This window comes from Panulirus ornatus, chromosome 51, assembly GCF_036320965.1.
Source record: "Panulirus ornatus isolate Po-2019 chromosome 51, ASM3632096v1, whole genome shotgun sequence".
Lineage (NCBI taxonomy): Eukaryota > Metazoa > Arthropoda > Malacostraca > Decapoda > Palinuridae > Panulirus > Panulirus ornatus.
Window position 1 is genome coordinate 3,827,812 of NC_092274.1, and position 22,189 is coordinate 3,850,000.

Below are 22,189 nucleotides of genomic sequence, written 5' to 3' on the forward strand. Positions count from 1 at the left end.
TTCCCGCGATAGCGAGGTAGCGTTAAGAACAGAGGACTGGGCCTTTGAGGGAATATCCTCACCTGGCCCCCTTCTCTGTTCCTTCTTTTGAGGAAAAAAAAAAAAAAAATAAATAAATATAAATTCATATATATATATATATATATATATATATATATATATATATATATATATATATATATATATATATATATATATATGTATATATATATATGACCTCACGTGTGTCAGTAAGGTTATGATGACCTGCGACGGAAGCATATATAATTATGACCCCCCCACCCCCCCCAGGATTGACCAATCAGCAAATGGGCCTGACCAACCACAAGTGTGTTGCTCTTGTTTGCCACATCCAGCTAGGCTCAGCACCAACATGTCTTCCCTTGGGGGAAAAAATGGTCACCAGAATACTAGTGACCTTAAAAGTGTCATATAAGAAGGTCTCGTGTGTGTGTGTGTGTGTGTGTGTGTGTGTGTGTGTGTGTGTGTGTGTGTGTTTATTTCTGCACATAGCAACTGGTGCCTGGGTTCGATGCCGCCGTCTGTGGTGTTCGCTTTGCCTCCAGTCTCCTGGACACTACGTGTGTATGTGTGTGTGTGTGTGTGTGTGTGTCACACTAGTGCTGTCATGTCTCTTAATCTGGCACATATGTACCTACCTTTTTATTCCTGTGTGAGTGTATGTATCACTTTACCATGCGTCTTATTTGTTCCTGGCGCTGTCTGGCTGACGTGGGAAGTGGCGAGCAAGTATAAAAGGAAGAACCTTGTTTGTTTACCACCTTTTGTTTGGCCATATTGCTTCCGGTATGTTTCCTTTGGAATATGTTCAGTGATGGTATGTTCGTGGTGTGCCCGTGGTAGATGGCGGGTGTGTATGCCATACACAGGTGAGTGTATTCGCTGGGTGTATACAATACTGGTACAGTGTATTCCTACGCCTCTTACAGCACCAAGGCTGCGCTACTCTCAGTAGCAGGGAAATGATGGAATCGCGAGAAGTTATTCTTTGACCAGACTGTATTCGCACTTCACTTCAAAACTTGAAGTTTCATCCTTCGACATGTCAGCTTAAAGCGTAAGGATCAGTCGCTCAGCTAAGCAGCTCAAAGCTTTAGTCCCTCAATTGATCACATTAAAGCTGTTAAAGCTTAGGGTTTTGACCTTCATTTAGTCAGCATAAAGCTTGTGTTTCTTTCCCGTAAGTAAACAGCATAAAGATTTTAGTTATAATTATGAAGGGGTTAAGTGACCTCCCCACGGAAAATTTTCTTCAAGGGTCATGTCCAAGGTCAACCTACCCAAGGGTCGTCCAGTGGTGCTCAAGGGTCGTACCGTCGTGTTCAAGGGTCGTACCGTCGTGCTCAAGGGTCGTCCAGTGGTATTCAAGGGTCGTACCGTCGTGCTCAAGGGTCGTACTGTCGTGCTCAAGGGTCGTACCGTCGTGCTCAAGGGTCGTCCAGTGGTATTCAAGGGTCGTACCGTCGTGTTCAAGGGTCGTACCGTCGTGCTCAAGGGTCGCACCGTCGTGCTCAAGGGTCGTACCGTCGTGCTCAAGGGTCGTACCGTCGTGCTCAAGGGTCGTACCGTCGTGCTCAAGGGTCGCACCGTCGTGCTCAAGGGTCGTACCGTCGTGCTCAAGGGTCGTACCGTCGTGCTCAAGGGTCGTACCGTCGTGCTCAAGGGTCGTACCGTCGTGCTCACGGGTCGCACCGTCGTGCTCAAGGGTCGTACCATCGTGCTCAAGGGTCGTATTTTCGTGCATTAGCTAAACTAGAGGTTGATATTAGAAAGGTCATTTAAAAGTAATTAAGGAGATAGTTAGTAATGCTGAATGCTGGTAGTTAAGTGATGCCTATCTAGCTTTAGTGATCCAGGTAATTATGATCATACAAAAGGGGTTAATTATGTGGCCCTTTAACTCTTCAAACTGACCTAATTACCCAATGATGATTGCATGATTAATTGACCTAGAAATTAAGAACTCCCTTAGAAATGGAAATGTTATCAATGGGTTGAGCTAATAGTTTCAGACATATGGGTCGCATTACATAGTAATCACAGTGTTAGTGTGGGTAATTGACTGCTTAATGGTGTGTGTGTGGGGAGGGAGGAGGGGTAATTAAGAATCATCTTCGCCTCCTAATTAGTCTGGGCAATTTAAGGAAGGCATTTTTAAAAGACCTGGTCAGTTGATTATGATGGAGCACATTCTCCTTGTATTGATAATGAATGTACAAATATTTTTCACTATATATATATATATACATATATATATATATATATATATATATATATATATATATATATATATACACACTCGGATGTTTATAGTTGATAATTAGTCTTGGTTTCGTGGCGTGTTGGTGCAGGTGTAACTACCCTGTCGTTAATTACCTTAACTGTTTGATTAGCTTCTAGATGGGGGTAAGGGGGGAGGGAATGTTATGCATGTGTGCTCATTTCCCGCTTGAGGTGGAACACCTTGTGACCCCTGGCTGTGTACGTGGAGGTCACGCACGAGTGTGTTTGTGTGTTTGTGTGTGTGTGTGTGTGTGTATCCCCATCATTACAGGAGACGCCGTTACCCCAGTATTACAATGCGCGCCGGCAGCCTTTATGAACCACCTGGTCCCTCCCCCCTCCTGGCACTTACATACGTACTTACACCCTGCCTCCAAGTGCTTCCAGAATCTTTAAGTGTATTATCTTCCAGCCACGTTCATTTCCAGACCTTGCAAGTTCCAGTGACGTTGCTTCACGGCCGCTGAAGTTCGTTGTGGATCTTCGTAGGACCTTAAGTTCTACTTATCTACTTCCAGAACCTCTTAAAGTTCCACTCACGTGTCTTTATATCCCCCTTAAAAGTTTTAGCCACGTATCTTCAGATCCTCCTTAAGTTCCGTTTACGTTCCCCAGCATCTCTTTAAGTTCCACACGTGTCGTAATCAAAACTTTAGGACTAAAACTTAAAGGTTTGAACAGGTACCATTCTATCGACCAACCCACTGGGGTGGATGAACAGCTGGGTTGACTGTGGACCAACTGCCGCCGCAACCAGGATTCGAACCCATGCTCTTCTCGACCCTGGGCGGGGCGCATCGTGTTCACCACAGAAAAGTCCCTTTTTATGTTTCTCATTCTTATCGTAAAGGTGTTTTGATCGTGTTCACGTCGGGTTATATCAGAGCTGGGGGCTATACAGCTGGGGGGGAGGTACCCCCCTTCCCCCTTCCCCTACGCTTACCGTCACGAAGGGAAATAGATAATCTATTACCCTTTTGCCTGCGATTGCTTGTTAGCCAGAAGGGAATTGATCCCTGTGCATGATCATCACAAGGGTTATATTACTCATAACTTGTTGTGAAGGGTCAAGAAATGACTCCAGTCCAAGATGAAGGGAAATTAATCATTTTCCACGTAGAATAATAGGAAAAAAAATGATTATTTGCCGCGTTAATAAGGGAAGTAAGTCCCCCAACATTTTGCCAATGGGGGAAAAAAAAAATAGACGACTGGGGGGGGGAGGGGGGATGGAAACAACCCCCCCCCCCTTCCCCCCCTCCCCTCCAGCATCATACAGGAGGGGAGTAATTACCTCCTCAAGATCCTCCACTCAAACGCTTAACGACGGTTTAGGTGATCAACCCAAACGAGGAATTAAAGTGATTATTGATTTTGATAACCCCCTTCCTTCCCTCCCCCCCCCCCAAGCGTTTAGTGGGGGGGGGGAAGAGGGGAAAGATAATGACCCCATCTTATTAAAAGGGATTATTCTTTCCCCCTATTTAGGTAGGGAATAAATGACCATCTTAAAAGATTAGAGAGAGAGAGTCTCTCTCTCTCTCTCTCTCTCTCTCTCTCTCTCTCTCTCTCTCTCTCTCTCCAGGAGAGTTTGAGCCGTGACATGATAAGCGAGAAAGATAATTCGGCAGATTACCTTACGTGCGAAGATTATTATGAAATTATTTACCTTGTCTTGGAGGGAGAGAGAGAGAAATAATTTCTCGAGCGTGTGAGGAGCGATTATCTCTCGGGTTTCTTATAGAAATAGTTAGCTTCCCCCAGCCTGCAAGGACGGGGGAAATTATTTCCCAAGCTACTGAAGGAGAGGGGAATTATTTCCCCCGTTTGTGAAGGAGAGGGGAATTATTTCCCTCAAGTTTCTGAGGGAGAGGGGAATTATTTCCCTCAAGTTTCTGAGGGAGAGGGGAATTATTTCCCCAAGTTTCTGAGGGAGAGGGGAATTATTTCCCTCAAGTTTCTGAGGGAGAGGGGAATTATTTCCCCTCCTTGTCAGGTGGGAAGGAGTTGTTTCCTTATTTTAGGGGGAAAGAAAGTATTTTCCCAGCTCCCAAGGATGTGTGTGCATGTGTGTGTGTGTGTGTGTATACTTTCTCTGAAATTCTTGGTTCAGTCAGTTTTTGTGATAATAAAGGAGGAGATAGCGAGGGGGTGTAGAGCCATTGGTTGGTTCCCAGAAGTGGAATTGGCTTCCCGGAACAGTTAAACAGACGGACGGATGGTGTGTGTGTGTGTGTGTGGTGGGGGGTAGTCATACCCCCCCTACTGTGAACTGCTGTTTTCGACACAAAGACAATGTGGTGGTTGTGGTGGTTGTGGTGGTGGTTGTGGTGAATGTTGGATGCTATTCTCGTACACATATAATGACCTCAGAGAGTTGATGTAGTGTTGTGTGAACAGCATTGATGTACTGTTGTGTTCACCTACAGCTTTGATGTAGTGTTATATGAACAGCATTGATGTAGTGTGTTAACCTACAGCATTGATGTAGTGTTGTGTTTATAACCTACAGCATTGATGTAGTGTTGTGTTAAAGATACAGCATTGATGTAGTGTTGTGTGAACAGCATTGATGTAGTGTTGTGTTAACCTGCAGCACGGATGTAGTGATTTGTTAAAGATACAGCATTGATGTAGTGTTGTGTGAACAGCATTGATGTAGTGTTGTGTGAACAGCATTGATATGGTGATCGGGTATTAAGCTGGCGTTATTGATGTGTTGTGCAATAGCCTCGTGTCATTGATGCAGTGACCTGCAATAAGCTGCCAACATTATTGATTCCTGCTGGTCAGTATGGTCAAGATACCGGTTGTACAGTTTGATCAGACCATGTTAGGTGGCGTGAGTGACCGAGGATGACTTTTGACATGACCTCTTCTAAGCCTCCCTCTGTTGTGTGGTGAGGAGGAGCAAGTGGAGGAAGGAGCGAGGGAGGGAGGCGTAGGTGAGTGTGTGTGAGGAAGAATGAAAGGTGTGTGGATGTTCTTGAGTTCAGGTGGAGGGAGTCCAAGTGTCTTGAGTTCAGGTGGAGGGAGCCCAAGTGTCTTGAGTTCAGGTGGAGGGAGTCCAAGTGTCTTGAGTTCAGGTGGAGGGAGTCCAAGTGTCTTGAGTTCAGGTGGAGGGAGTCCAAGTGTCTTGAGTTCAGGTGGAGGGAGTCCAAGTGTCTTGAGTTCAGGTGGAGGGAGTCCGTCTTGAGTTCAGGTGGAGGGAGCCCAAGTGTCTTGAGTTCAGGTGGAGGGAGTCCAAGTGTCTTGAGTTTAGGTGGAGGGAGTCCAAGTGTCTTGAGTTCAGGTGGAGGGAGTCCAAGTGTCTTGAGTCTACGGAGAATGTAGAGACGATGACACCTGGAGGATCTGATGATGATGATGATGGTGCTGACCTGCTCCTTCCAGCTTAGTTTATTGTCCAGAGTGACACCTGGAGGGGACTGGGGCCTAGTGAGACAGTAGGAGGGGGCGGGACAGGGCTGGAAGCTTGGTGGACTGGACAACCTGGAGGGGACTGGGGCCTAGTGAGACAGTAGGAGGGGGTGGGACAGGGCTGGAAGCTTGGTGGACTGGACAACCTGGAGGGGACTGGGGCCTAGTGAGACAGTAGGAGGGGGTGGAACAGGGCTGGAAGCATGGTGGACTGGACAACCTGGAGGGGACTGGGGCCTAGTGAGACAGCAGGAGGGGTGGGACAGGGCTGGAAACTTGGTGACAGCGTGTGTGTGTGTGTGTGTGTGTGTGTGTGTGTGTACCTACAGATGCATCGGCAATATTCCAGGAAGCACCCCCCCTCCTCCTCCTCCTCCTTCCCCGCTTCCCCATCCACCGGTGAAGGCGCTAGCGTTTGCGCCTGGTGGTGCTCTGAGCCTGCTGCTGTGCTGGTGCCGGGAGAGAGAGAGAGAGAGAGAGAGAGAGAGAGAGAGAGAGAGAGAGAGAGAGAGAGAGAGAGAGAGAGAGGTGTGTGGGGGGGTTAGACCTTTGTCCCTCCTTCACCCCTGCTAAGGTATTTCCTATTACGACGATCACTTCTCGGAAGGCCTCCCCCTGCTCGCCACCCCATCCCAGACACCCCCGCTACTGAACCAGTGGTCTCTGTAGCAACAGCGTGTATGTTCACAGTGCGCAGGTACCCGCGCGCAACTCGTCGCCTTCTGGTAACCACTAATTCATCCCCTTTGTTGTTCGTTGATCACGTTCATCATCAGGGAAAATGGCTTCCATGTAATCCAGTCTGTATAGAATGGCTGAAGGAAGGCTCTGGGAGGAGGGGGTCGTCGAGACCTGAGTGTTGTTTACCTTCTACTTCAACAAACAACCTAAGTTACACAAGGAAAATAACCTCTACGATCATTCTCGCTGTGCGTTTTCATTTTGGTGTCCGAAATTACTTTGTGATTATAATCGCATGTATAGTAATTAGGAAATATGGATACCCCTCACCGTAGACTTTGGATACGCTTGTGATTTCATTATACATCTGTGATCTGTAAGTTCATTAGAAGTAACAATATATGTATAACCTGTTAGTAATGATTATGAGAATTATATTAATGGAACAACCTCTGTCTTCCCCAGGTATGTGTCTGGGGGCCACCCCGCAGCTGGTGTGTGTGTGGCGCTGTATCTCCACATCTCTACTATAGATATTTTTGGAGGTATGTTTGGAGTGAGAGGGTGTTGGAGGTGGTGTACAGAGAGGCGCCCATGACTTGTCTCTGTGGCTCTTCTTAGACTCAAGGATGACCTTTGTGTGTATGTACGTACGTAGGTTGGCAGGATTTTCAACTGGGTCGATGACGAGGAAATTTTGAGGGCTTGTGGATGTATGGTGTAGTGATGATGACCTCTGTGGATGTATGGTGTAGTGATGATGACCTCTGTGGATGTTTGGTGTAGTGATGATGACCTCTGTGGATGTTTGGTGTAGTGATGATGACCTCTGTGGATGTTTGGTGTAGTGATGATGACCTCTGTGGATTAATGATCCATGTGGATGACCTGGTCATGTGAACTTCCTGTGCACGACGGCACGACCCTTGGGTATGATGACCTGGACTTTGACCTGACCCATTGAATTATAAGGTTAAAGACAGCATATGATGCCGAAGGGTCGTACTGCCGTGCTCAAAGATGCTATTGTCGTGCTCAAGGGTCGCACCGCCGTGCTCAAGGGTTGTACCGTCGTGCTCAAGGGCCTTACCGTCGTGCTCAAGGGTCTTACCGTCGTGCTCAAGGGTCGCACCGTCGTGCTCGAGGGACCAGAGACTCGCAGGGGTCGTCCCACCGGACATAACTAAGGTCAGCGCTGTCTGGCTCTGACGCAACGAAAAACTCGACCAGCTTGACCTTGGGGTGCGACGACGCCTCACTCCTGCCCTCCACAGCTGAGGACGACGTCACAGCAGCAGCAGTGAGGTATGTCCTAAACTGCAAGTACAGGTCACAGGTACGGTGACGAGAGGCGAGGGGGAGAGGAACATGTGTTTCAGTAGCGTCCGACACGACTTGAGGACGCTTGGTCGAGCGTGTTAGTTCAGGCGAGCGATAAGTTACGTCCTAGTTAAGAATACGACATTCGTAGTTGAGGGGAGATAAACTTGTGTGGAAAGGAGTAAATTTCTAGATGCGGAGAGTAAATTATTTTGCTCTTTGTTGTCTGTTTTCGTTGTCGCTTTCTTCTGCCCAAGTGTCACTGTGGGTGTCGTATACATAAGCGTAGTTACCTAAGTATCTTTATGTATAAAGTATGCGTAAGTACGCATGTACGTGCCTACCACAGTTGTAAAGTTCGTGCCACAAGAATGTATACTTAATTCTTGATTGTTTATGTATATTATAGTATAATTTAGACCCAAGGATCGTGCCTTGTGGTACGCCATTATATCATTTGTATACGTGAGGGTACTTACCCACGTACCTCCTGTGTGTTGTTGATGGTGGGCTGGCAGAGGGAGGGAGGGAGTTGAGGTGGTGCAAGACATCCTCTCTCTCTCTCTCTCTCTCTCTCTCTCTCATGATGATCATATTTTTCCTATTGCCTGGACTTTGAACTGACAAGTGTCACGTGCATTCCCTTCCACACACACACACAGACACACAGACACACACACACACACACACACACAGACACACACACACACACACACACACACACACACACACAGACACACACACACACACACACACACACACACACACACTGGAAGGTATGGGTTATGGGGCCCATGCTTCACCCTCCGTCAACACAGCTCATAAATATTCCATCACTGCAGCAGTTGTTGTGATGCTCCCGCACCCCTTCCTCCATCCACACCCCCCCCCCTCCCCCTGGTGATACCCGGGGGGGGGGGGTTAGGTCGGGTGATTCCTGGGATAATAATAATCCCACAGGTGGTGGGGGGGATTCCTGGGATCAACATTGCGGTCAATACCCAAATAGGGCAGATGTCGCCCAGGGTGGGATTGGAGTGTATATATATATATATATATATATATATATATATATATATATATATATATATATATATATATACATTTTTTTTTTTTTTTTTTGCTTTGTCGCTGTCTCCCGCGTTTGCGAGGTAGCGCAAGGAAACAGACGAAAGAAATGGCCCAACTCACCCCCATACACATGTATATACATGCATCCACACACGCAAATATACATACCTATATATATATATATATATATATATATATGATTGCACACCATTTGAATGAGGCCTCGTTTATCTTTTCTTCCTAAATGCAATTTTGAATGAAATTTTACCCTGAATCTTTTTTTCTTTTGTTTTTTCTCTGAATGAGCCTTCATGTCCGTGCATGATCACACATACGGTATCGGTATTTCTGCATGTTTAATGTATGCAGATGAGTGAGTCTTAGTGTACGTGCGTAAATGCAAAAGGTTGTTTGAAAGTGTTGGCTGGCCGGCCCGCGTGTGTGTGTACTCATTATAACTTTCGCTAACTTTGTAATAGTTATTTTTCCCTACAACTTCCTGTAAAAGTTGTAGATGTATCGAGATCTGCTTGTGAAGTATATCTGAGACATGAAGTCTGAAGTTTCGTGTATATTTGTATATTGTATTGACTGTATTTGTACTGTAATGCCACAAACAGAGAAAAGTTTCTTTCTTTGGTCAATAATCGTCTGTCTGTTCGTATGTAAGGTTTTGTTCCACTGTAATCCATTCTCGATGATAGTACTGAACGAAAAGACATTTGACATAGATTTTGAAGGGTTGTTCGCGTGCATGTATGCCTCTGGTCTGCGTGTATTTAGAAGTATGTCGTCATTAAATTAGTCAGACTCGCACTTTACAGCCATTATTATGGCTGGTTGGTTATGCAGGATCATACCGTAGCGTCCAGTGAAGGATGATATTGTCGCACCTCGCACTTTCTCTCATTGGAATGGTTCTTATTATCCATCCTGCCCTTATCAGTAAACCATGGCTAGTTCTTTGAATGTAGATATTTCCCCTTATATCACGTGACGACTTTACAGCTGGGTACAGGCGAAGGATGCAACGAGAGGGTGAAATTCACGTATCGAACGGTATCCTGATTGGTCGACACGTTCCCCCCTGCCTTTATCCCATTAGCCAATCACAAGAGGGTTATTGCCTATACTGCAGCGATGGCCGTGGGCCAAGTGGGCCACACGTAACTATGAAGACGTCTCAAACAAAGCTTGTGAATATATGGAAAAGATAAAGATGTGTCTTGTTATGTTTTGAAAAGTGTTGGTGTTAGATATGTTCAATGGAGTGCGTCTCCTGGAGGATTGTGTATATGTGGAAGGGTTGTAACATATGTAGCAGTCATGTGTGGGTCTTAGCACCGTGGGAATGTTGGTTGAAGGAATTCTGGGAGTTGTGAGTGTACATAGAGTGCTTGCAAGTACCATCCTTTGTACTTTGTGTGTGTGTGTGTGTGTACGGTGGCATATGTAGGTAGGATGTGTGGTGAAAGGTATGTGTGTGTGTGTGTGTATAGTGGTGGTGGTGTTTGGTGCCAGATGTCGTGGAATTGTGTGGTGGCCGGTGGTACGACACCTCGTTGTGGTAGGTGGACGTGTGTGTGTGTGTGGTAGGTACCACAGCAGCCAGTGGGTGGGGGGGTTGGCTCTGCTCTGGCGCCCCCCCCCCCCGGAATGAGGTCACGGATGGTTAATCGATAATCACATGGGCGATCCAGTGCCTCGGCCGCTACAAGACAGATGGTAACATGGAAGAGGAACATTTTGTGTTGCCGGACTCACTCGTCCAAGGACTCGTGTTCACGACCGTGTCCCACGGTGCGCCCAGGGTCGATAGCTGTGGACCCCCTGGCGAGGATTGAGAGTGGATGGTCATGTTGCTGATGACACATGTTGAAGATTGACACTGTGTGTGTGTGTGTGTGTGCAGTGAGAGTTGACAGTGATTCTGGTGAAAGCGGACAGTGAATGTTGTCACTGTGAACCCGTCGTTGAAGGAAGATGAATGATGGATGCATGAGAGAGTGGACGTTGGTGTTTTGGCGTTGAGAAAATGGAATGTCGGTTTCCACTTATGACTGAGCCCTGATATAGGTGGGTGCATAGAAGATGTACGAGGGTTGATTGCAAATTAAACATAATGAGTTTTTTTTTCAAACGTCTTAAACATCATGGCGAAGAATTTTGTTCTATATGTGTAGGAAACATGTATATACTGGTCTGAGACGCTATGATGAACATGTCATTTGACCTCAGAGTCATAAAGGTCACTCTTGTACGGGGAAGTGACCAACCCCAGACCTTAATCTCAGCTGTTAATTTTGGAGGTCAGAGGATGACGAAGTCCAGGTATTATAGCTCTGGGATTGACCTTAATCCGTGCTGTGGTGTCGGGGTCAAAGGTCAGAGGGTCACAAGTTCAGGAGAGTAAAGTAGGCCCCGCCCACTCTTAAAGCCCCGCCCAGGCCTCTCAGCCCCGCCCCACTCTTCCAGCCCCGCCTCCTCTTCCAGTCCCGCCTCCCCTTCCAGCCAGCCCCTCGCCTCGTACCTTCCACACGGCTCTGGAAGCCCGTGTTTCCTCGTAGTTGCATAACGTGATGGTCTCGCGTAATTATGACCTGTTGATCAATCAGTTTTCCCTTCTCAATCCCTCATCTAATTAGCATACAGCCTCTTGATATGACGTAAGCTTATTATTTCGAGATTCACATTGTTTCGTTCTCTTTTTTTTTTCGTTCTAAGCCGCTGCGTTCAGTCTTACGCCGCCGGCTGGAAGTGTGGTGAAACCCTTGCGTGCGTAGTGGGTGTCGAGTGCCACTCCAGTCATCATAACCGACTTGAGGGTCGAGGATGACTTGGGTTAGACTTGTGAATGATTTACTCCAAGGATGGGTAATTATGCTCTCCAAGGTGTGTGTGTGTGTGTGTGTGGTTCTGACACAGCTGATGATCGTGCAGCTGACTGGGCCATGGAGTGGGGTGGGAAGGGTTGGGGGGGAAGGAGGACCTAACAGCTGACGATGGTGGCGGAACAGCTGATCATTATGGTAGGCTGGGCGTTTGGACGATGGTGTCAGCACACATCTCAGCCTCATGTCCTGAGATGCGTTAGGGGGGGGCGTCATGTCTCGCATACGCCAACACACACACTGAAGTCTCGTGTGTGTGTGTGTGTGTGTGTGTGTGTGTGTTGCGTTGTAGCAACACACTCGGTATCCCGCATGTGCCAAACACATTCTGGTAGCTGGCCTCTCCTCTCTCAAACTCCCCCCTTTCCCCCCCAAATGTCAATAAACTGTGTGCGTTGCCTGCTCTCTAGAGAGATTGTGTTATGGCATGCTTCGTTCTGTTATGAAACAGCACCTGTGTGATTAATTACTCCCTTAACCATCTGTTAACACGCTGCAGGGCTAACAAGATAAGAACCGACGTGCGTGGTGGTCGTAGTGTTGACAGTAGGTGTACACATCACTGGGTCACCTGACTAGGAAGGGAGGAAGAGCGCAAGACGACACCACCGCCATCTTTATGTAAGGATTATGAGAACCGTGAGTCATATGGTTTATTTATAATCTTATCAGTTCTCGTCAGGGACTTGGGGATGTGAGTTTACCATCGCCTTTTTTGTGAGTCATTCCTGGAAACGTCCACCACCCCTCCCTTGGCTTGGAGGCTAGATGGACTCTCCTTGGAATCTCTCTGGAAGAGGCTAGCTCGACTGTGCGATCTACGGTGAGGCGGGGGATATGAAAGCCAGAGGAGCGTAGGAGGCCAGGGTACGGGGCTGCGGGGACGCAGACTGACGGAGGGAAGAGGCGGCCCAGTTTTGACGTCAGATGTGTGAAGTTGATGTTGACGGACGACGGGTACGCCGAGCACGACGGTAGTATACGACTGTTGAAAACACGGTAGTGCGTCCCTCGTTCACGACGGTACGACCCTTGAGCACGACGGTACGACCCTTGAGCACGACGGTACGACCCTTGAGCACGACGTTACGACCCTTGAGCACGACGGTACGACCCTTGAGCACGATATGACGACCACCATTGCCTTTGGCCCGACCGTGAAGGGTGCGGTCAAGACCAAGGCTCGTCCTACCTAGAGTTCGTAACGTCGTGCTCAGTGATCCTACCGTCGTGCTCAAGGGTCGTACCGTCGTGCTCAAGGGTCGTACCGTCGTGCTCACGTGTCGTACCGTCGTGCTCAAGGGTCGTACCGTCGTGCTCAAGGGTCGTACCATCGTGCTGAAGGGTCCTACCGTCGTGCTCAAGGGTCCTACCGTCGTGCTCAAGGGTCGTACCGTCGTGCTCAAGGGTCCTACCGTCGTGCTCAAGGGTCGTACCGTCGTGCTCAAGGGTCGTACCGCCACGCTGAAGAGGAAGAAGAAGCCAGTGAAGGAGAGGAATATTGAGAAAGACGAGTGTGGAGTGCGTCCTGGAAGCGGTCCAGTATTTCGGGCTGGAAGAGCACACGGAGGTATTTCTGGGCCTGGATCGACGACACGTTGTGTTTCCATGTACATGCGGGAGCGACCGACGAATATTTCACATGATAGTGAGCGTCATGGAAGGGGGCGAGAGAGACCACTGTTCCAGATGAATTATGGAAGTGGGTCTGGAATATGCCACCGCTGCTCACTTTATATATATATATATATATATATATATATATATATATATATATATATATATATATATAATATGTGTTGCCGGACTCAGCCCGTACGATGTGGCGAGGTTGTGTCATTAGGAGTTCTGTCTCGTTAAGTAACTCCCCCCTTGAAAGGAGTCTGTCTTTCCCTGCTGCTGGAAGTAACGCAGCCCTGTGCTGCATGAACGGTCATATAGGTCCTGGGTAACAAGACTTCGGATAATGATGATGATAATGTATGAGATAAACAAGTGGGGGTTAGGTAGGGCGGCGCCCTTGTGTTACTCAGGGCACCTGCTGGGGAGGGGTTGGTTGTACGGGGGAAGACACATGCCTTGTGATGCTGTAGCCTCGGTGTGTATTGCTGGTTCGGTACAGCATACAACAAGGAAGGAGATGATGGCTGATACAGCATACAGCAAGGGAGATGGATGACGGAACGCACAGCTGGCACCAGGTGGTGACCACCGTCTTAACAAGTGGATGATCTCTTGGTGGACTAGTGGTGGTGGTGGTGGGGGGGGGCTGGTCTCCCTCCTTGGTTGATGGTGGGAGGAAAAAGGAAGAGCTGGTCTGTCCCCTCAGAGCGAGAGGGTGTGAGAGGTGGTGCCGGGGCTCTCTCTCTCTCTCTCTCTCTCTCTCTCTCTCTCTCCCTCTCTCTCTCTCTCACTCTCACCTTTAGCCTTACTGTCATGATGGGTTTGGCACCGGGGCTGAGGGAGGGAGGGAGAGTGTGACGTGGGAGAGTTGAGAGTAGGTGTGGAAGAGGTGAGAGTACTCGGTCTGGGTAGAGGAGACATGGGAGGGGTGAGAGGGGATGTGGGACAGAAGGAAGAGAAGAATGGGTGGAGATAGATAGATAGATAGATAGATAGAGAGAGAGAGAGAGAGAGAGAGAGAGAGAGAGAGAGAGAGAGAGAGAGAGAGAGAGAGAGAGGTGTCTTCCTGTGGTATAAGACAATTCATCTTATCTCGCACGTCAAGAAACTTGGTGCTCTTGATCAAGTCACCCCTTACTCTACTCTCTTCCATGATGGGTCTATCTGATGCTTCTAAACCTCCTTCTTTACCTCAGCTTTCACAGTTCTGATACCATCTCTGTGAGTGAGAAATGCCCCAGAATTGACCTTTTGACCTCTTCATTGTCATGTAAAGGAATCACACATATGTAAGTATAAGTATTACAAACGTATATGTAACTTCAGTGCGTAGAAACCGATTTTTAAATGCATTTGAAAAGTCAAAATTATGTTTGATGTGTTTTCATAGGGACTTTTATATTTGGAGCTTAGAATATAATATCACTTTGGCTTAATTGCATGTGTTTTGTAGTGTATTGTATATAAGTAATTATACAGTGTTTGTCTGTATTCAGTAGTGGAACATATTTAGAAATGTTAATGTCAGTTAACACACGCCTCAGTATCATTCAAAATTTATCATTATTATTATTATCATTATTATTGTTATTATTATTATTATTATTATTATTATTATTATTATTATTATTATTACTACAATAAAGATGCTCTCATCCCTCAAATTTCTTCATATTTCTGATCATCTTCGACTTCACAAATAGCCTCTAAATGTTTGTTGTTGTTTACTTTCCTTTGTATGCCTTTGTTTACACTGGAATTGTTTCGTAAAGTCTCTGTTTTTTTGTTTTACGGACGAGTTTGTAGGTGAAGTGTTGCTAGGTCGTGCGCGGGACGACCCCAGCGTCGTTCCGAAGCCAGGCACTTGTCGTGTCGGGACGAAAACGACGCAAGTGATTACAAATTAAGTTACGACGACGCAAGTTCGGTCGCACCGTACGAGGCGTAGATCTCGACTCATTCCCCCCTCGTAAGTGGGTTACGACCAGCGTTTACGTTCACCTGAGACCTTGATTTCTGCCGAAGCGTCTCTTGATTTTCACGTATCTTTGACAACGATATTGGAGTGAATACTGTCTTCAGAAGATCCGTAGATCCTGACTGGATCTTCGTAATATCCTACCTTCCCAACAGAAGTTTATGAATCTTTCTAAAACATGTATTCCTCAGGTCCTTTCAGTCTCGTCTCATCTGTATTCTGATGATGATGTCTCATACTTAACATGAGATGGTCTGTCTCCCTCGTTAGCTTTATGGACACGGTGACCCATGATATTCCTGAAGCCATTTCGTAATGCTTGTAACACAGATCGTAGATGTGTTATATATATATATATTTTTTTCTAACCTTCCGTCACCTTTGGCTTTCTCTACTTGCTCTGGAACTCATTTCCGACGTTCCCCGGAGTTGTTGAGTTCCAGCGTCCCTCACACGTCTCTTCATTCTTCTAGTTCCCCTGTCCAGCATCTGTATTTACACTCGTGTTGCCACGATTCATCTCTAGAGCCACTCCCTTGCTTCCTCTGAGTATCACCTCTCCTCACGTACTCCGTTTGCCTCTCGTCTTTGTCTGTTTTCCTTCACTGTTGGACCTGGAAAATGCCGCTGTTTTCCTGTCTCTGGACCTGGAACGCATCGATGTATCCCGCAATATGGACCTTCAAAGCGTCGCTTGACTGTCAGGCCCTTGACCGTGTTGCGTATTGGGTTCTGGAAACACCTTGTTACTGGAATCGCCAAGTTTGCCTTCCAAGAGACTTGAGATTATTTTGTGTGTGTGTAGTTGAGGAATTGGGTGAGTGTGTGGGTGTGGGAGAAGAAAGCGTTAGGGAGAGGCTGTAGCTCGGGGAGAGGGAGGGTGAGAGCTGGAGGGAGAGGGGATCGGGGACTGAGCGAAAGTAGGATGGAGGACGAGGCGATCCTCTCGCAGATACAGAAAGACGGGACTTCGTAGGTCGAGGCTCTTCCTCTCGAAGAGACGGGAAGAATGGACTTCGTACTTCGAGTCTCCTTATGAAGCGACCCGGAGCTGCGGACTTCGCAGTGTTCGAAGAGAATCCGATCATATCAACTCGAAGTATGTCCGAGCGTCCTCATGTCAAGGTATGATGGGATGGAGATGGGTCTTCCAAGAGGTGAGTCTTCAGAATTAGGATGAAGGAGGAGGAGGTGTTTCTAGGGTCACAAGGTCGAGCTACTGAGTCATGACCAGAGGGTTGAGATCGATGTCTCGCCATCACCATCACGAACACACACACACACACACACACACACACACACACACACACACACACACACACACACACACACACTACCTTGGGGTATAATGGCGTGGCCAATCACCTTGTTCTTAATGGGTCAGGTCAAAGGCCTCAGCAGACCACGTCAGCCAGTTGATAATAGCTCACATGAGGACGTCAGCCAGGTGGTGTCAGCTCAAATGGGGACGTCAGCCGGGTGGTGTCAGCTCAGATGGGGACGTCAGCCGGGCTGGCTGATCTCGGTGTGGGATGGTGTTGGTGGTGGTGGAATGATACTGTGGAGAGTGGAGTGGATTGATGAGTTCCACTCACACCGGTTAGACTCCAACTTATCCACAGTGGGGGAACTGCGCGCGGACACACACACACACACACACACACACACACACACACACACACACACACACACACACGTCCTACGACCCTTGACCTATGGCATTCATTCAGAGCGATCGTGTCGCTCTGTCCTCCTCCCCTCCGTCCGAAGGTGTGACCTTTGACCTCTCTGTTCACCCTCCTCCACCCCCATACGTTGTGCAGAAACGGTAGTTTGTGGAGGCGACCACACACACCCACACACACACACACCACGGGCGAAATGGCTTGTTAAGGTACCAGGGTTGTAAACCCCTGGAGATGGTTTGCCTGTAATTACCGACTTGTAACAGGGAGGGGGGGGGAGTCTTACACGCATGCGTGCCCCCCCCCCCCCACCCCCATCTCCTGAACTGTACTGTCACATGTGATTACAAACATGTGAATTGTCTCCACATTCACAATCACGTGATGTAGTTCATGTCTTTCTCCCACCACTCCTGTTCTAGGAAAGCACTTGTTTATATCTTTTCCAACAAGATTCTTGCTTGCTTTCATGTTTCATATTCCTTCGTCCAAGGAAGACGTCCTTATTGTCTACTTTGTCAAGCTGGTTTGAAAACGTAAAACTTGTGATCAGGTCGCGACTAACTCCTCTCTCTTTAAAGGCCTCAAACCTTTTTTTGCTGTAACTCATTTCTCTTGTTACCCTCCTCTGGACCTTCACTATCAGCTCCTTGTGCTTCTCTAGATGCGATGACCAGACTTGGTGAGACTATTCTAGTGTTGCGTCTTCGTTGATCCACTATTTGTCTGGAGAAAGTTATGTGTGTGTCCTCAGTTATCGTCATAATGCGGGACTCTGGTGGCTGGTTCTCAACACCTCCCAAATCCTTTCCTAACACATTATCCGTAACTTATTTTCTGTTGCATTATACAAGTATTGAGGCCTTTCACTCTCTCCCATTTTCATAACTTTACGTTAGGGTTGCATTTCACCAACCGTGTATCAGACCAACTTTGGAGTCTGTTTAGTTCCTCTTGTATGTCCATGCAATCCTCTTCAAGTATTACTTCCCACACACCCTTTGCATCATCTTCAAACACACCCAGTCGAATCCCCAAGACAGCCTCTTCACCACCGTCCTCGTGTGGCACAGTGTCAAATGCTTTCTGGCAGTCTGGACACACAGAAACACTCCAGCCAAGTCATTGTTGTTGTCCAGTACAAAGCTCACTCTCTCGTAGAAAGCTGAAAGGTTCGTCATATACATGATCTCCTCTCCCTGGAGAACTGTGTCGACTCCCACTGAAGAAGTTTTTGCCGTCTTCGACAAGTCGATCATTTTGCTCAGTGATTGTCTCCCCCACTGCCTTACAAGACTTGTACCAATCCCTTGACTTATTACTTGTATTTTTGAGGAATAACTTGAGCTACATTTCCTTATGGTGTGTTGGATGTGTCTGCACGAATCTTGGGCATATATAAGATCTCACGAGCATTACGCGGGTCAAAACCCCCCAGTATTTTGTTTATATGTCTTTTACGATGTTTCAGTGGCATCCAGCACCTCTGTGCTGTTCCCTCACCGGTACTGGGGGTATATATGTGTCTTCCGTCGTGAGGAGACTTGTTGCTGTCACTCGGGTGTGGTTTGTATTGGTTGTTGGACCTCTGCATCATTGGGAATATTTCGCGCACACGCCACCCACTCAACCCCCAACGGCCAGACCTTTTCCCCCTTCCCTCTCCCCTGTCTCCCCTTCCCCACATATGACTCGCCCGGGAAGTCCTGGTGACTAGGGCGGGACTCTAGGGGGTGACTCACGGTCCTCCCCTCCTCCTCCTCCTCCTCTCCCCGCCGCACCGCAGCAGGTTTTCCAGGAAACAGAGGCAGAGCGAGCGTGCGCAAGACCCGGGAGGCGAGAGAGGCCCCTCAGCCATCTCCCGGAAGGAGAGAGTGAGAGTGAGAGAATTTTTGCAAGAGAGAGAGGAACCCAGATGTGGTTATAAGTTTGACTGAGCTCAGTTTTTATTTTCGTATTTTGTTGTTGTGTTTTTAAAGAAGTTAACGTCCAGGTGACTTTAGAGGTATTGTCGTGGTCAAGGTGTCACACCGTCAGGGGGTCGTAAGCGTCGTGTTCGCGGGCGTCGTACCGTCGTGGCCAGGGGTCGTACCCCACGGGGGACTACGACAACTTAAAAAGATGACAGGAATGTCATATTGACACGGAGACGAAGTCCTGACTCCACAGCTGCGAGGTGTGTTGGTGAGTCAGGGACATTCCTCACGCCCTCGCCTGACTCACCAAAAGTACCCCTCCGGTCCAGGAAAGATATTGAGGGCCTCAAGATACGAGCGGCAGCGTGTTCTGTAAACTCCCAGCTGGTGACGTGAAAGCCAGTGTGTGTGTGTGTGTGTGTGTGTGTGTGTGTGTGTCTGACTCATGGACGAGACTAGGAATTGGTGATGCCTCGCCGTTGAATCATGTGCTTTGGAAAGTTTAATAGGAGGGGGAGGGAGGAGGAGGAGGGGGTGTGTGTTGTGTGCAGAAGGGGGTAAAATTCAACTCCCTTTGGCGAACAGAGTATTGACTGTGTGTGTGTGTGTGTGTGTTGATGCTTGAGTCATGATAAAGGGTTTTTTTTATTTCTTTGCCCTGTCATCATAAGTCTTGAAGGTGTTGGAACAATAGCTGGTGGTGTTCACTGTTCTTGCTGTACACCTTCACTGTCACCACACAGGCTGACAACGCTCACTGCTGCACACAGTGAAATAGATTCTGGGTGAGTCTTGATGTGCCCAAACGATTGTTATCATCTGGAAGGTAATTTGTTGATCAGAAAGATTAGCTTTTGTGATGTACTTCCTCGTATTTCCATTAAGTCTCACAATTCGTCTGATTTGTCCATAAGCTTAAGCTTGCCAGACAGAGGCAGTGTTGTCTATGCTTACTCGTTAAGCTGATGTGGTCTTCCCAGGTTCGATTTGTACTGGGTACGCCCCCCATTAAGCTTTACAAGTTTCAGCTTGGAAAGTTGTTTTTTTTGTGTGTGTGTGCCGATCAGGGCGTGTTCTTCAGACTCCGCCCTCCTGAAGCTTTAGCTCCAATCAGATCATGAGGTTGTGTGTTCAGACTCCGCCCACCTCCTACCCCCCCACTTAAGGCTCCTAACTAACAACCCCTTCCCCTCCCTCCCCCCTTCCCCTCAAGTCTCCGTCCCCCTTCCAGGCCAGTATTTTTCACCTGGCATTTTCAACCTCACAACCCACCTCACAAGCCTCCAGCATCACGACCCGGTGCACCTCATACCCTCGTTTATCCCCATTGCCTCACCACGAGCCTCAGCGTGGACAGCCTCACACTGGCGCCGGACTCATACCTCCTCCTCCATGGCCAGCGTGTGCCCGAACACACGGGTGGCCATGAATGAAAAAAAAAAAAAAAGAAAGAAAAGGTAAATACGAACACCTGAGATGTTGTCTCTTCTCCGCCCTGGTTGCCATGGAGTCCAGCGCCGCCACCAACACTATTGCTTAGCAGTCAACACCCTAGCGAGCGTAGCCACTGCTGGCGGTCGTACGACCAGACGAGGCACGTTAAGATTAACCCATAAGGTTACATTAACCCTTCGTCGTCTGCAGCAGCTTATCGTACTGGAGACGGGTTGGTCCCATGACGACTCGCTCCTCAGCTTAGGCAGTGGCACGGAAGTCAGCCAAGCTCGACTAGGCCTTGCGTGTCTACCAGCGTAAGAAGCAGAGGGGCTGGAAATCCTCCCCTCTCGTTTTTGATTTCCCAGAAGGAACAGAGAAGGGGGCCAAGTGAGGATTTCCCTCAAAGGCTCAGTCCTCTGTTCTTAACGCTACCTCGCTAACGCGGGAAATGACAAATAGTATGAAGAAAAAAGAAATAATGAATATATATATATATCATGTGTTGCTCTCCATGTTTATGATCTTCCTTATGTGTGTGGGCTGTTTCCTTCCTCCTGGGTCATGACTGGAGCCTTGATAACATTTATGAAGATCACAGACGCGTCTTCCATCGCAGATGTCGAGAGATTCGACGTGTGTTGTGGTTTTAGAAACGGGTCTCCAGGGGTCAGAAGGAGGAGAAAAAAAAAAAGAATAACTGGTTTATATTCAGTTATTCCCTTACGATCCCAAACAGTCAGGCTTAAATTTGACAGCGGGAGACATTACTGTGGTTTGTGTCTTGCTGTTAGAGAGACAGTCTTGGAATCCTGCCTTTTTTTCATTGTGTTTCAGAGGGGGTCAAAGGTGACAAGCGCAGGATGCTCACTCTTCATTCCTGTGTGTGTGTATGTGTGTGTGTGGGTGTGTGTGTGGGTGAGAATTTGCTCACATTAATTGCTTAAAGTTCCACGCGCTCGAAGCATTTTCATTTTGATTTGTTTTTCATCGTAGTTTAAATGTCGCGGGAGCTTGCATCAGCAGGAGGAGACATCGCCACGGTGGGTTGTTTTAAACGTCATTATGTTATTATTATTATTATGTGCCGTGTTGCTCTCATGTGGTCGACGATGGGTCGTCTCATCAGTAAGGGTTGTAAAGACTAGGTCGTCTGCCAGTAGAGAAACTGCCAGTTTAGTCGTCTGCCAGTAGAGAAACTGCCTGTTTGGTCGTCTACCAGTAGAGAAACTGCCTGTTTGGTCGTCTACCAGTACAGGAACTGCCTGTTTGGTCGTCTTCCAGTAGAGAAACTGCCTGTTTGGTTGTCTACCAGTAGAGAAACTGTCTGTATGGTCGTCTACCAGTACAGAAACTGCCTGTTTGGTCGTCTACCAGTACAGAAACTGTCTGTATGGACGTCTACCAGTACAGAAACTGTAGCTACTAGGTCGTCTACCAGTGCAGAAACTGTAGCTACTAGGTCGTCTACCAGTACACGACCATAGGAGCGGGCTGGTCGTGTCTTCGTCAGGCTACAGAGCTGTGGGTGAAGGAGAGTCGTGCCTCTGGGTCAGTGCCCCCCACCGTTACAGCTGACAACATGTGCCAAATCGTTGGTAAGAAGAAGGAAGAGGAAGAGCAGGAGGAAGAGGAGGAGGAGGAGAGGGTCTGCTCGCTTCTAATGACCTAGTTATCGACCAAGAGATCGGCTCCACTCTAAGCTGACAGCTCAAGCTGGCACGTGTGAACTGACAGCTCAGGCTGGCTCATGTGAACTGACAGCTCAAGCTGGCTCGTGTGAACTGACAGGTCGAGCTGGCTCGTGTGAACTGACAGCTCAAGCTGGCTCGTGTGAACTGACAGGTCAAGCTGGCTCGTGTGAAC

General features: G+C 47.9%; 1 protein-coding gene and 1 long non-coding RNA gene across 3 annotated transcripts in view; both read left to right on the forward strand.

The window, feature by feature from the left end:
• Window positions 1-12,761, forward strand: part of LOC139764848 (uncharacterized) — a 34,477-nt gene extending 21,716 nt beyond the window's left edge. Inside the window, exons 2-3 of the long non-coding RNA XR_011716485.1 lie at window positions 6,871-6,950; window positions 12,187-12,761. This is a non-coding gene — a long non-coding RNA (uncharacterized lncRNA). The remainder of the gene's footprint in view (window positions 1-6,870; window positions 6,951-12,186) is intronic.
• The window catches only part of Polr2H (DNA-directed RNA polymerases I, II, and III subunit Rpb8), a 301,372-nt gene that overhangs the window by 151,294 nt on the left and 127,889 nt on the right, over window positions 1-22,189 (forward strand). The window lies entirely within an intron of this gene.